Here is a 16,022-nt window from a genome sequence, read left to right on the forward strand (position 1 = left end):
CATGGCTCTCTGAATTCAGTGCCTCCAAAAACACCAATTCATCCAACCAGGAACAGGCAAGGAATTTAGAAAGTGAAATGAACTTCAATAGAAAGTGACGATTATCAACACTTAGGGCTGTCTGTGTGGAGTGGACCTCCCTCCCTCACCTCTTCCATTCCAACACAGGAAGGAGAATAGAGTGCAGAGGACAATGATAAGGACAGAGGGACAGTTTAGAATTTGCTACAAGGGGTCCTTAACAACACCACACATTTATAAACAAGAATAATTGTGGTTCGCTTGTTCCCCTCTATTCACATTTGCTCCAGAGCTAGAAAGAGATGGCTTTTTCCTTCCATTCCCTTCTCACAAGTCTGGTTCAGAGGAAAAAAATAAAAAATAAAAAAGAAAGAGAAAAAAATTAAAATGCTGAAACAAGGTATTTTTTTTCCCCTCTGGATGAACTGTTTTACAATAAGCTACCTGCTGGGGTCAGGAAACTGAGATCACTGGCCTTCTGTACACACAGAAAATCACGAGGAGGATTCGTGTCAAAGAGCCTTCGCAGGGAGACGGTCACCCACACGCGACCCCTCGTACCTGGTCTGGCTTTTTACTTGAAACCATCTTTCTCCTCTGCTTCTCCTCCTTTCCTCCTTCCCATCTTCCTTCGCAGAAGCCATGCCACCAGCCCTGCGGGAGACCAGCTCCCCGCCAGGCTAGCACGGAACACCCACTGTGCCCACGCCCTGAAGTGAGGTCAGAGAGGAGAGGGCTGGGGTGGCAGCAGGAGAGGAGAAGGGAGGGAAGGGGAGGTTAGGAGCAGGCTGCCCCAATAGGGAGCATATTTTCTTGACGATGAGGTGTGTGTGATGCTCAAAGGAGAGGGGCATGGTCAAAATCAAAATAAATAGCCCATGGACATAGGCGGCCCCTCTCTGGGAATGGTAATTGCCCAGGATGAAAGTTTATCCAAACACACGAGAAAAATGGTTCATGTTGGAGGAACCAGGGAAGGGGGGCAGTAAGGAGGACTCTTTACTGGAAAGGAGATATGTTTACACCATTTTATTTGCTCCTTAGTTTTTAATGTTACTCTGGCCCCAGGTCCTGTAAACAGAACAGCTTTTCCATTCTCCCATGGTGCCACGAGGGCCAAAGATGTCACAGACCATGGGGGCGCCAAAATTCCCGGGCGACTGAGGGCTCACTGTCATGGGATCCCCCACCCAGCTGGGGGTCTGCCAGGGAGGGCTTGTCGGTCTGCAGTGAGGAGGGGCGTGACTGGAAATCTAGGTGTGGAGAGATGAGAAGCCGTCTGGTTTGTGGGTTCCCCACAATCAGCTCTTCTCTCTGTCCCAGGGGAGGAGGCAACAAATGAGGCCCCGCGTCCCCAATGTCCGTGTCTCACTGAGTATTCTATAAGCCCTCCTTAGTCGCTAGAGGCAACTGACAGGTTCTAGAGAGAACTTGGCCTTTGGGGGGAAATGAGTGACTGGTATTAGAGTCAGATGAGATGAAGGTGGTGCTGAGAACGTCTAGAAAGGAGAACCAGTCTTATGAGAGTGAGTGTCCAGACACCACGAACCTCTACACTCAGCTCTATCTGCAAAACCGAATCCAACAACCCAAAGAGCTTACCCACAGCCTACGAGAACCGGACGCTGCGTCACGTCAGGAAAACATGGGTGCCGTGGGCCAGTTCACATTCGGCGTCTCCTCTTCCCACCCAGGCACAGACAGCCTCTGAGCCGAGAGTCCTGTGGACAGGTCGCCATGGCCCCACGTTCCGAGGGCAGAGCTGAGCTCTCCCGTTTCCTGCTCTCGGCTCAGAGGAGGCTCAGCTTCGGTGCGACTTTCCTTGGTCGCCCTGAATCCGGGTTCATCTGACACCAGCTGCTGAAGGTCGGCCCCGACGAGATCAAATCCTATACCCGAGGTGCGCCCGTGGGAGAGGCAGGGCCACATCTGCCCTGGCTCCCAAGATCGGGCCCCCAGGTCTGTCTCCAAAAAAAGCTGGCGATGGCATCGCCAAAGCAGCCGGTGATTGGAAGGGTCTGAGGATTACAGTGAAACTGACAATTCAGAACAGACAGATCCAGACTAAGCCAGTACCTTCTGCCTCTGCCCTGATCATCAAAGCCCTCAAAGAACCACCAAGGAACAGAAAGGAGCAAAACAAAACAAACAAAAAACATTAAGCACAGTAAAAATATCACTTTTGATGAGATTATCAACATTGCCTGGCAGATACAGCACCGATATTTGGCTCGAGAGCTCTCTGGAGCCATGAAAGAGATCCTGGAGACTGCCCACCGTCACGCTGATGGCTGCCACCACTCCTGTGACATCACAGATGACATCAACAATCATGCAGTGGAACGCCCAGCTAGTGAAGAACTACAAAGGAAAATACTTCAACGACAGATCACTTGACAACCAAGAAGAAAAGAAAAAATATGTATCTCCCTGTTCCCAGCATAGTCAGCTCTGTCCTAAGCACCACTGCACCTGCAGTAACTCAGTCCTGCCTTTCACCCACCCCGTGAGGCCGTTTGAAGATATGGAAATTGGATGGAAAGGCTAAGTTACCCCGCGGTGATCCCACAGGGGAGTGGCTCAGGCCCAGGCAGGCTGGTGCCAGAGTCCTTGCTCCTCAGACTGCCCTGTTCTGGTCACCTGCCTCTCTGGGAAGGTGGTGACGATGGAAGATAGGAGCCAGAGTCCCTACACTTCATGAGAAAGGGCCTCTGCCCCTACCCCTGCCAGCTCATGTTCTGCTGAAGGGTAAATGAACATCATCAGGTAAAAAAAAACAAACAATGAGACCTGGGTATTTTGTTACAACAGCTGGCTGTGATAAATACAGTTAGTATCTTCGATTTTTCCCACAATCAAGTGGTCACAGAGAAACTGGAACATTGCACATAGGTTACCAGACGGGAGGGCTGTTGGGAGAATGGGTGAAAAAGGTGAAAGGAGTAAGAAGCACAAAATGCCAGTTAGGAACACAAGTCACGGGGACGTGAAGTCCAGCCCAGGGAATATAGTTAATAACATTGTGATAACTGTGTGTTGTGTCACGTGGGTACCAGACTTAGGGGTGATCACTTTGTAAGGTATACAAATATCTAATCACAAAGTTGTACACCTGAAACTAATATAATATTGTATATCAATTGTAATTGGGAAAAAATTTTTTTAAAAAGTTCAAAGCAGAGGATGGAGGGGACCCACCAGGACCACCAAGCCATGCGCGTGGCCAGTTCCCAGGCCAGCCGCAGCCCTGGAGACAGGCAGTTTTCAGAACAGAACAATGTATCTTCCACACCCTGCTCTCCTCCTCTCCAAAACCCGGGTAATTTATGAATTACCATAAAAAGTGTTGGGAGGGAAGGGGAGAGCAAGCAAAGGAGGAAGAAAAAGAGAAGGATACGGAAAGCAATTAAAAAAAACCCTTCAATAGAGTTTGATAACCTGGGGCACACGGTGATTGGCGCCTGACGGCACACAAAAGCCAAAAGGCAGGCCACAGGACGGGTCAACTTAAGACTTAATGTTTGCCTTCCGCTGAGCAAACTAATAAATCCCCTGCAGTTTTAGCCACGCAGGGCTCCCAGTTTTTATTTACTGGTCAGAACCGTAGGCAGGTTTGTTGCTTCCCCGCCCAGCCGCCCCGACCAAAGAGCAGGCCCCGCCCGTCCTGCCATCAGTCTGTGTGTCTGTTTGCGTTCTCCTTCAACAAACTTGAGTTCAGTGCGGCTGAGGAGTGCAAACAGCTTTGAAGTATTCTTTGGTAATGGACTTCCCGGGACAGCCCAGTGTTTCGGCTTGTGCAGGCCAAGGGAGGAGGAAGGACTGATGAGAGAACAGGCAGACGTCACCTGAGCCAGGCGAGGCTCCAAACTAGACCCATGGGAGTGACTTCAGAGGATCCTCGAGACCAACCATGTCTCCTTCCCCTCCCATTTTGCAGATGAGAACACTGAGACCCAGAGAAAAGGTTTGAATGACTTGCCCATGACCTTGGAAGCAGGCTGAGGCTAAGGCAGGATGAGAGTGCAGGTGGCCAGACACCACCCCTTCCCCCAAGGTCAAGGCTCTGACCTAGGCAGAGATGGGCTCCTTCTGTCTGATTTCTTTCCAAAGAAGAGGTGGGGGAAACGGTCCTGCTTTCCAACAGCCTGGCATGAGAGTCTTGTCCAAGGTCAGTGGCCATTCCCAAGGTCACCTTCATGTCTTTACTCTCCTGAGCAGAGGGACTTTCTTCACCACTAGAAGCTCCTAGCATTCTGTGAACACACAGGTTTCCAGGACCATTGTAAGAGGATAAAAGTCTTCTATGGGTCCAGTGACAATGCCTGGAAAAATCTCAGAGGGGACCTTGAACAAAAACCTTGGGGGAAGAGGGCAGGTTAAGTTATGCTCAGAATGAATTAAAGCAGGACCAGTAGGTCCAGCATGTGGGTGAGATGCTGTTTCATTGTCCTTTGGGCAATGTCTAATATACTCTTCTCACAGGGCACAAAGATAGCAAATCTTTTACATCACAAACTCCATCAAATATGACAGCATGGTGGATGTCAGAGCTAGAAGACCTTCGGGGTACATGTGACCTGACTCCTTTAATTTACATGGAAGGAGCCAAGAGGAGGGATGTTGAGACAGAACTCAGGTTCCCCTGGTCTCCTCACTGTGCTTATCAGCATAAGACACACAACCTGGATCCAGAAATAAGAGATGGGTCCATGTGGAGGAGAGGGCAAAATAATGCATTCGGCTCAAAATCTCATTGAGAAACTGACATGCGTGGCTAGTTGGAAGCCCACGAGTTGCTCTTTAAAATTCTACAGCTCCCCTACCAGGTTGACTATTGTTCAGCCTCTCAGAGTTCTCCCTCACTGTGCCAGGAAGGCTGCCTCTCCAGGGCGGGACGATCCCTTGTCCGGTGTTGGAATGGGAGTCCTGCATTATCTGAGGCAGATACTGCAGAGTGATGCTATAGACCCCTTCACAACCTCTGGGACTTGGGAATTCTTTGTGGATGAGAAGATAAGAGAGAAAGAGGAGATTGTTGTTGGCCTAACAACAGGACTCCTGGAAACAATGACAACATGTGGATATAGATGTTTTTGTTTTTTTCTTATTTATTCATTTTAGAGAAGAGAGGAAGAGACAGAGAGAGAGAGAGAGAGAGAGAGAGAGAGAGAGAGAGAGAAGGGGGGAGGAGCAGGAAGCATCAACTCCCATATGCGCCTTGACCAGGCAAGCCCAGGGTTTCAAACCGGCGACCTCAGCATTTCCAGGTCGACGCTTTATCCACTGCGCCACCACAGGTCAGGCCGACATGTGGATATAGATGAAGGCAACATCTAAAATGAATCCATCTTGGTAAAAACGAAAATGGCACCCCAGGCGCTGGGCAAGCATTTCTTCAGTGGCAGTGAGGGTCAGAACAGAGGTAAAGACCCAGGTGCATTGAAGGGTCGGGATGGGGTCTCCATTTAACACATGAGTAATGGAAGAGAATAGCTTCTAGACCAGTGGTTCTCAACCTTTCTAATGCCGTGACCCCGCAATACAGTTCCTCATGTTGCGGTGACCCCAAACCAAAAAATAATTTTAGTGGCTACTTCATAACTGTAATTTTTGCTACAGTTATGATTCGGAATGTAAATACCTGATATGCATTATGTATTTTCCAATGGCTTTAGGTGACCCCGCCGGGGTCGCGACCCACAGGTTGAGAACCGCTGTTCTAGACGTTTGCATGCTCATCTGTGTCCTAGCATGCAGCGGCCTCCCTGTGGCCACACAGTACACACGATGAGCAGGATGAGCTGAAGACCCGCGTTTCAGCCTCACAGACGCGCACGGCCATCTTTCAGCAGAAATGATGAAGATCTGATCCCTTGGCAAGCAGCAACAAATGCAGGATGGCATGAATCCCGAACGCCTGGCTTTGACGAACCTGAACAGAACCTGTAATTTGCCTTCAGATTGTTCTTACTTGTCATGAACACCAAAAACTGGGCTGGCACGACCTTCCTCTCCTCCACCCGCCACAACCCGCCCCACTGTCTGCTCCTTCCTCCCAGATCAAGTCCCTGTCTGCAGAGGTCAGCGTGAGCAGGGAGCTCCCGTCCCACACTATCTGAGTCGAACGCAAAGGTTTTTCTAGGAGACTTTATAGGGAGAAAGTATACACTTAAGCCCAATTTACATGCCCTCGATATTTTAAAGGAGTCTAGAGTTCAAAAGAATTTCAGGAAGTCCTCTAGCTAACTCCTTTGCTTGCCAGACACCACCATCCCAAAGATTTTAGCTCTTAGTCTCTGTCTAGCCAAGATGAAGAATTTTCTTCTTGGCTTATTGTTCTACATAAAATATGTATGTATCACATTACACACCACTGTCCATAGCACTCTTATAAAGGAAGCGGTCTCACCCGCCTCTTTATAGCCAGGTTTTCATTCAATGTCATACAACCCTACCATTCTGAAAACAACTGCTTTGGTAAAGATTGGTGGCTGAACCAATGATATCTACCTACCAGCTGCCCAGAAGCCAACCATATGACCAGATGCAAAAGTCCCGAATGGCGAATGGCCAAACCAATCAAGATACCAGCCAGCTGCAAAAGATCAAATAGAAGCAGAGCCAGGATCATCAAGTCACCCAGCAGGGTGACCGAGTGTTCTGGTCTTGCCCAGGACTGCTGCAGGTTTAGCACTGGAAGTCCCACATCCTGGGAAAGCCCTGAGCCCTGGGCACCCTCCACTCATCGTGACTGCAGAATCGGGAGCGGTAGATCCTGCTGCTAAGCAGATCGGGACGACCACGGCGTGACCGTTCTGCACTCCCTGGAAACCATCGATAGTAATGAGAACTCTTGAATGACCTGGGCTTCTTGGGAAGGTCTAGTGGGGCAGCTGCTAGGTAGATGGTTTCCTGGAAACTTGAAATACACCAGCATTTATGGAGCGAATATAAGTGGGTCTCTGTTCCTTGAAACCCCAAGGAATCTAACTGATACAACGAGTATGCCTGTCAAGGAAGGAAGGGGAAAACCCTCAAGCAAGCTTGCTGCTTCAAAATCACTGTCTGCTCCAGAAGATCCGCTCACTCGTTTTGTGGGCATCTGAGATGCCAAGAAGGATCCCACTGCTTCAGTGAGAAGACACCAGAGTCACTCAACGGTCACAGAAACACTTCATCTACAACGCAGGGAAGAGGTATATGCCCAGCTTTAATTCTTTCTTACAAAGGCAAGCTATCCACTGGCTTTGGAAACTGAGGGTACAAAACACGTTTGGCTGTGCGTGCTGGACAAGGCGGAGGCATGGTAGATACCTGGGAAGCACTTTCACCCATGCCCATGGCGGCTACAGAGTGAATGCAACAAACAGCACTCGTGTTTCATGCCCACCCCTCCCATAGTCAAGGGTGGGGCTCATCAGCACACACCAGAGGAAGAGGGTCCACAATCCATTCCACCCCCTCTGGTGGCTGGGTGGTCCGTACTGCAGCCCCCACCCTGAGTTCTGGTGTCGACCCCAACGGCCGCCTGAGAGAAGCGGGTCTTCCCAGCTGACCGAGCCTCTGTGTCCAGAGCAGGTGGCTGGCACAAACAGGGTTCACTTCCTGCTCCCCCAGGTGCACACCTGCGTGTGATCCCAATCCAGGCAGCTGAGCACGGGGAACACCAGCCTTCACGATCAATCCGGCTCCCTCACCGACGTGCCTGCCAACATCCCCGAGAGCCCGAGAACGTCACTGCACCGACCAGCGTCACCCTGGAGCTGCGCAGCCAGATGCCAACCAGACGGGAAGGAATGTGTTCCAAGGCTGCTCACACAGCCACACACACACAGTTCCCGAAAAGGAGCAGGAACAAAAGTTAAGATCCTGTTTGACCTGCATGTAGTTAACTATTCACTCTGTATCCGCCAGAAGATAATGGAGCAAACAAGAACTGCTGTACAGCCCACATGCGGACTGGGGGGCAAAACAGGGTGCGGTAAACGGCCCTGGGGCTCCTGGGAGTGGGGGAGGACAGTCAGGAGCCGGTGGGGGCAGAGGGGAGGTCTGCCGTAGGGAGGAAAACAAGGGCTGGGATGGTGGCGTCTTCTCCAAATGCAGGGCACAGCCAGCGACGCGCCTCCCAGCTCACGCAGGTCATAGACTGTTCCTCAGGGCGAGGGTCTTTGCTTCCTCCCTAAACGTCCTCTCAAATCCAGAGCCGTCTTTATTCTCCAAAATAAGAGGTCTCGATCCCATCTAGAGCTCTTGCCTCTCCAGAGGCAGTCGCATCAGAGGCAGGTCCTTCGGTGGGGACCGGCGGCACACGTTGTCTTCACGAAGCTTGCTGGCGGGAAGGAAGCCCTTCACCACTCCTCCCGTCATGGCCTGCAGACCAAAACACAGTGTGAGCGTGAGACCCTGCTCTCCAACAGAGGCCTGCAACAGTGACCACCACTTTGCTGACCTTAGTCCGTCGTGTTCTAGCTACTGAAAATACCAGTCACTGCTTCCAAAAGCACGATTTTTGTTAAGGGAAAAAAGAAAGAAAAAAAAAAAAAAAAGAAAAGGCCTATTTATATATCTCAAGCAACTCCCTGTACACTGAATCATCACCTTCACACAAGTCTGACCACTACACCCATAGTTGGTTTTTAAAAATATACCACTAACAACAGCCAGCCCAGAGGAAGTGGAAAATTCTGTTTTCAGCATGTCACTATTGTACGTCTATGAGATGCGGAGCAGGGAGCTGGAGGTATTAGATCACCCACTTTACAAATGGGAAAACTGAGGCACAGAGGGCTCCCATGTTCTCGGCCTAGAGGCGCCAGGGGTCTGGCCCCTAACCCTAATGTCCGCTTTGGGGGCACGTCTCTCTGCTCTCACAAGTCCCTTAAAAATGAACTAGGAAATTATCCAGAGTGGACAGAAGTCCCTAGGAGGAAACCAGAGAACATGGTTTAACACAGGGGTCCCCAAACTACGGCCCGCGGGCCACATGCAGCCCCCTGAGGCCGTTTATCCGGCCCCCGCTGCACTTCCGGAAGGGGCACCTCTTTCATTGGTGGTCAGTGAGAGGAGCATAGTTCCCATTGAAATACTGGTCAGTTTGTTGATTTAAATTTACTTGTTCTTTATTTTAAATATTGTATTTGTTCCCGTTTTGTTTTTTTACTTTAAAATAAGATATGTGCAGTGTGCATAGGGATTTGTTCATAGTTGTTGTTTTTTTATATCTGGCCCTCCAACGGTCTGAAGGACAGTGAACTGGCCCCCTGTGTAAAAAGTTTGGGGACCCCTGGTTTAACACATTGCTACTTCTCTGAGGCTGATGGCAAATCAATGGGGATGAACTTGGACTCACCCTTCCTGGCTTCCTAATCCCTCTGAATTTCTAGTGACAAATATTTTAGCACCACTAAAATGCCCACCGGGGACTTACTCATTTTAAAATTGATGCAGGCAAGGGGCCGATTCCCAGACAGAGATCATCTGGGCTTCATGACAGAGGAGGCCCACTGGGTCTCTGACTCAGTGACTGTCAGCCTACAAGGGACGCAAGTGCATGCATCCGCTGGTACTGGACCATATTGGATCTGACGCTGTAGACACAGTCGCGACCCAGACGTGACCAAGGCAGGCAAACTCCACTCCCAGGCCGTAATAGAGAGGTGACACTGATCAGTCAGGAGGCCAGCAGGACAGCGATATCTCAGGGACGTGGGCAAAGGATTCTGGGGCCATCTGGGCCCAGAGACCCTGTTCTGTCCCTCTAGACCTCAGCCTGGTGCAACGCTGTCCTCCTTCCTGTGGGCTGTGGCTGACCGCCTGGCAGGGGTGTGTGCAGCTGCCTTGTGTGAAGGCCAGAGAGAAGGGTGCTAAGTGTCAGAGATGGGTGAGTGTCACCCTGAGGGCCGGGGAGATGGAACAGGGAGAAGATGGTAAAAGACATTTCTGTGCAGGAGGACTTTGAAAGGAAACAGTCTGCACATTAGAGTCACCTACCCAAAAAAGCCAGCCAACATGCCTACGCAGAGGTGCTCTGGAGTTCCAGGTGGCACTCTGACTGGTGGCCAAGAGGGACATCGTAAGTCTTCTCCCAGGTGTTGCCTAGGGCCTTCCAGACACTCTCATTTTGAAACTGAAAATACTCCAAATACCCTCAGAGTTCTGCTAACTTTCCTTTCCCCTCCGGGGCAGCAGCCCTTTCTGCTGGCTCAGACAGGGCCAGGAGAAGCCTTTCTTTTCCTCAGGAGATGCACGCAGCTAGCAAATTAATTGGCAGTGGCCAGGTGAATCACACAGGGACTTCCTTCTTGTTGCCCGGCAACCGCATGCACTTGGCAGCAGGACATTAAACACAGAGGGGAATGTTGGGAGGTACTCGCAAAATAAAATAAAAAGCAAAACATACAACACCCCAGACTCATCCCAGCATGGCCAACCCAGCCAAGGAGTGGGGGTGGGGGTGGGGGTGGGGCCGGGGGTCGGGGTGGAGACAAGGGAATCAGCAGAGCAAAGGAAAATGAGGTTAGAACACTACCAGTCTAAGCAGAGCTGACACTCCCTCCTTCCCCACGCCACCAAATTCCTCTAGGTGTAGCAATCATATTTGACCAGACACGCCTCTGTTAACCTAGAGAAAGGCAATAGGGAGCACACGGATTAATAGGCACCGAGAGACTGAAAAGATTACCTAGAAACACAAAGCCCAGAGGGCTTATGAAGTTTGCTGAGGGGACAGATCTGCTGTGCATGTGTCTCCACTGCCCAAGTTAAGTCACTCTGCCACCTCTAGGCAGGGATGCCCTCCCCCTAATCCTTTTCCACTTGAATGTTTTTGTGTGCCCGTTGCTATGGTCACTGGGTGCTGATTAGACAAGCCTCCTAACACACTGCTTTGCCCTTCAGACCCTGTCTCTGGCCTCTTTGAAAACTCAGGAGACAGAAGGGAAATGAACGTGTATATTCTCTGTTTGGAACAGCCCAGGGGAGAAGAGCTGGGGACAAGGACAAGAAGAACAGTAGCCAGTGGGCCACTGTGGCAGGCTGAACGTCTGCCCCCAAAGATAACCGTGCCCTAATCCCTGCAACCTTGAACGACAGCTTCCAGCGCAAGGGGGACTATGTAGATGTAGATCAAGGCTCTGGAGCTGCAGAGATGATCCTAGATGATCCAGGCAGGCCCCTGTGCCATCACTAGAGTCTTTACAAGAAGAGGACAGCGGGGGGACATCTGACCCTGGAGAGGCTGGGACGATTGGGATGGAACCCTGAGGCCAGGCAAGCAGGTGGCCCCCGGAGACTGGAAAGGGCAAGGGCATGGACGGCTCCTTAGCCCACAAGGAACCAGCCTGCCGGCAGCTGGCCTCCTGGCCTCCAGAACTATAAAAGGATAAATTTGTGTTGCTTTAAGCCACTTAGTTTGTGGTAATTTTATAGCAGCCATAGGAAGCTAGTCTTGTTCATCAGGGCTCACCGTGTCTCTGTTTCCCCAAAGACCTGTAGGAGAGGGTATCACAGCACGGATATACGCAGCAATGGAACAAGGCTGGTCAGAAGGGACAGAGTCCATCAGTTGGCGCAGCAAGGTCTAAGAGACCCCTCAGAGGTACAAGGTCAGGTGTCTGAGAGCAGTGGAGGCGAGAAGCAGCCCAGGCTTTGAAGTGGCTTGTACGTGACGTCATTTGTGACTGTACCTTGGGCCCACGGCTTAATCTCTGAAAACCTCTGTTTCATCCTCTGCAAAATAAAGATAATCCTGTCTGCCTTGCAAAGTGTTTAGGATTAAATGAGATGCTGCACACAGAGCACCTGGCACATGGCAGATGCCGAATAAATGCTAACTTTTAGGAGGGCTCTGTTAGTTACTTACCCCAATATCTGTTCTCCCCCTCTTCTACTCAGAAACGTGACTCTGATTTCTGGCTGGCACACTGTGGTCCAGAGTGAAAAGACTCTGTTCCTCAGCCTCCCTGGCAGCTAGCTGTGGTCATACGACTAAGATCTGGCCAAAGAGATGTAAGCAGGTACTGTGGAACTTCTGAGGCGGCTGTTCTCAAGGCGCTGGGAAGAGTGTGATTGTCACCTATCTCCCTTTACTACCTTGTGCCTTCAGTGAGGACATGATGGCTGGTGCTCCAGCAGCCACCTTGGACTATGAGGAGAATTGAAAATGAGAGTCCTGCATAAGATGATTGAATAGGAAGAGGGAAGGCCAGGTCCCTAATAACCCCAGAACTGCCACAGTAGCCTTGGATGGCATTTCTCTAGATTTCTGTTACATGAGAGAATGCTCTGTATCTTCATTATTAAGTCACAATTATTTTAGAGTTTTCTAATAACCACGATGCATTATAATATATCACAGATCTGGAAAAATAGGATTTTGACTCAATCTAGAGTAGTGGTTCCCAGCTTCAGCAGCGTCTGGGAACTTGTCAGAAATGCCCGTTCTCAGGCCCCACCCCAGACCGGCTGAATCAGGAGCTCTGGGAGTGGAGTCCAGCAATCTGTGCTTTAGCATGTCCTCCTGGCGATTGTGTGCGCACTCAGGTGTGAGAACCACGAGCCCAGAGCAAGTCTTCTCAACTGTGGCACTAGTGACATCTGGGGCTGGATTATCCTTGGTGGGGGGCAGGGGAGCTGTCCTGTGCATTGTAAAATGTTTAACAGTATTGCTGGCCTCTGCCCCTCAGAGGCCAGTAGCCACCACCTCTCAGTGTGACCATCAAAAATGTCTCAGACTTGGGCCTATGACTGAGATGGGTGAGATGGGGGGGGGGGGGCAGAATCGCTCCAGTTAGGACACACTGTCTCTGAGTAGTGGTGCATACCTGACCTTGGCTGCATATCAGAATCACTTGGGAAGCTTTTTGAAACTCAAAACCTTAGACCCTGCCCCACCTGTTTAAATCAGAATCTACCAGGGCGGACAGGAGCCCTTACAGCTTCCCAGGTGATTCTCCGTGAGGTCTGGCCCCTGCAGAGGACCAGCAGGCCCCAGGGGAGGGCGGCTCCGCGCTGGGGAAGGCGGTTGCCCACCTGACCCCTGACTCGGGAAAGGACACAAGATGCTCCCGAGCAGAAACTGGAACAAGCAGAACTGGGGCAGGCTTGGGAATGAACATCTAGCTGCCAGATGGGGTGGTGAGATAGGGTGGCATTCCTGGTGGCTGTGTCACCTCACTTCCCTTCAGAACAGGGTGGACGCCTTTCGGTGTGCCCCATGAACAACCACACAATGCCTCGGTTTCCTCCCCTAATAAACAGAGCCCAGGAGCCAGCTCCCACGAGGTGCTGTCAACATTATTTGCTCATTCAACCCGAAGACCTGTCTTTAGACAGGGATCCAGCAGCAGGCCTGTTTAGAAACGGGAGCACAGTTCTCCTTCCCAGTCAGTGTAAACTCCCCAGGCGCTGAAACCGGAATCCTCCCACAAGGACACACTTGAAGCAAGGAGCGGGTTCCCACACAGTCAGTGTAGCCTGAAAGGAAGCTTGGCTAGGGGTCCGTGGCTGGGTCAGGGCAGAAAGGAAGGGAAGAATTACGTGAGAACCCAGGAACAAAGAAAGAAGGTGAGCCGGACAGGTTGATGCTCTGGCTCCTGGAAGAGATGGATGAAGCCACGTGTAGACTCTCTGTCCTGCCAGGCGGTCTCTTGCTTTCCTTGTTCCATCCCCAGCCAGCCTGCTGGAACGCCGAGTCACGCTCTTCCTTCACTAAGTCGAGAGTGTCATTGGAGGAGGCAAAGAGGAAATAAAGCAGGGGAGAAGAGGAGGAAGAAGAGGAGAAGGAAGAGAAGGAGGTAAGGAGGAAAGAAGGGGGGGGACAGGAGGAGAGGAAGACAGAGGGCCTGGAGGACAGACGAGAGAAGCCTGCTGGGTGAATCAAGTCTTCGCAGTGCCAGGATGCACCGGCCTCTCTGCCCCTACTTCTTTCAGTCCCGCCTGGCCAGCCCGGATGGGAGCTTGTGGACTAGGTAGGAGTCTATAATACATACGGAAAAAGCCAGGTCCTGGGAGGTCTCTAGGAGGTTAAGGCTTAGTGGGAGGGAACCCACCAGCACCTTCCCTGCCTTTCCCAGAGGTCCTGCTGTCTGTTCTTCCATTCCACTTCCGGCGGCTGAAAGGAACAAAGTACTAGAAACCCTATCGCTCTGCACCAGTGGTACCCAAGAGGCAAGGGACCCGGGTCCCTTTTCTGTTCCTGCGCAACAAGTTCGGCCAACGAATGCAGGACTCCGCTTCTGGCATCGACCAATTCCAATGCTCCCACCTTCCTCTCCCCACACCACCAACACCCCCACCCCCAGTCAAAGCATGGCTCCCACTGGGCCGAAACCCCTGGGCTCCTTCCAGCCTGTAAACCTCCTATGCAAATGTCCTGACTCTTGCAAATGTGTTAAGAACTAAACCTTCAAAAGCGTTCCAGATGTTCTGTTTGCATAGTGCTGTTTCCCCGCTCCTCTCTCCAGAGGCCAATGCATGGTGTCCAGCATCCTGATGGCCCAGATGGATTAGGCAGCGGCCAAGAGGAACCGCCTGGGGTGGGCGGGGCGGGGGCCCTCCCCCCAGGACTGCTCTCACCATCAACTCTCCCCCGGCAAAGATGAGACTCTATACTTCCCCTCTACTCTTCCACCATCCCTTACACTGTTTCTCCCACTCTTATAGGTCAGGTATAAACCCTTGGGATTTGTACCAGCAAAAATCCTCCAAAAGACCAGAAAGGCGCAAGTCTGAGATTCCCATATAATAAGCTTGCAGGCTTGGTTTTCTCTGAGCACCTACCTCAGGTCTCCCTCAAACTTCTTTGTGACATAGAGCCAAAGGGCAAAATGACACAGAGTACCCCTTCTATGTAAAATGTTAAATAACCATCTCAGGAGCCAAGCCAGCCAAAGGAAGGGAATGGAGTTCATAACCTGTCCAGGTCCCCCAGGGCTGGTGGCCTCTGATCCATAGAAAAGTAATTGCCAACGGGCAGCCTTGTGCACACACAGCCACGCACGCACCCTGCCCAACATGCACACACCTGAGGGTCCAGGACTCTTTGCACAAGGTGACGCCTGCCCCCTTTGATGCTTGCCGGATGTGTTCCCATTGGGTAAAAACCAGACCTCAATAAATCCCGGCATTATCAAGAGGCCGGTGGTTTGCAATTGCATCAGCCTGTTATCTCCGCTGTCCTGGGTGGGGCTGCTTTGTGGTTCTCCACTGAAAAGCATTAACTTCTAGGTGGATCAAAGACCCTTCCGAATCAGCCAACCTGGATCCCTTGTTTATCCCCAGGAGATTGTTCCTGAAGATGGACTTCTAAGATAACAAGGACCCTAGCCTAGCCCCACACTCCCTCGGTCCTCTCCTTATCATTCCTCTCCTTATCATGCAATACGTCCCTCAGGGCTGACCTACTGGCCAATCACAAGGCCCTTCTCTTCTCTTGCTTTGGATGGACCATTTAACAACGGAAATGGGGGATTGGCCAGAGTGTGCCAGCCCTGCTGCCAACAATGGGGATCAAAGGAACAGAGGGATGCCTACTTGGAGCCCCTCCCCCATCTATGATTCATGCCAGGGAGGGGTTCCAGAGAGGAGGGTATTTCCTATACTTTTTCCTCAGGAGGATGAACTGATAGGGTTCCCCTCACCTGGTCCTTGAAGTCGCTTGTCGACTCTCTACCCAGATGTTTGAGGCCTAGCTGTCAGCTTGCAGTGGGGACACTGTGGGACCCTTGAGTTGCCTGGCTCTGGGGCACCAAGAAGGACTGCCTGTCAACACTGGAGAGAAAGGACATGTGCACTCAAGAACTGTGGGTGCTGGCAGGCTTCAAGGCCTCCCTAAGGTTCCTCTGCTCCATGAAGGTCTGTTGGTGGTCAGTTGGAGGCACGCTACAGCTGCCATGTTTCCCTGCTTTGTGTTCAGAGTACCCAGCTTAGTGTCTGGCCCTGAAGAGGTGCATGAATGGATGGATGGATGCATGGATGGATGGATGCATGGGTAGATGGACACA

At 51.3% G+C, this 16,022-nt stretch overlaps 1 long non-coding RNA gene across 1 annotated transcript in view; it reads right to left on the minus strand.

The window, feature by feature from the left end:
* Nucleotides 1-7,185: 7,185 nt before the first annotated feature.
* LOC136308586 (uncharacterized) overlaps nucleotides 7,186-16,022 on the minus strand; it is a 152,171-nt gene continuing 143,334 nt past the window's right edge. Inside the window, exon 3 of the long non-coding RNA XR_010726130.1 lies at nucleotides 7,186-8,391. This is a non-coding gene — a long non-coding RNA (uncharacterized lncRNA). The remainder of the gene's footprint in view (nucleotides 8,392-16,022) is intronic.

The sequence above is a fragment of the Saccopteryx bilineata genome, chromosome 6 (genome assembly GCF_036850765.1).
Source record: "Saccopteryx bilineata isolate mSacBil1 chromosome 6, mSacBil1_pri_phased_curated, whole genome shotgun sequence".
NCBI lineage: Eukaryota > Metazoa > Chordata > Mammalia > Chiroptera > Emballonuridae > Saccopteryx > Saccopteryx bilineata.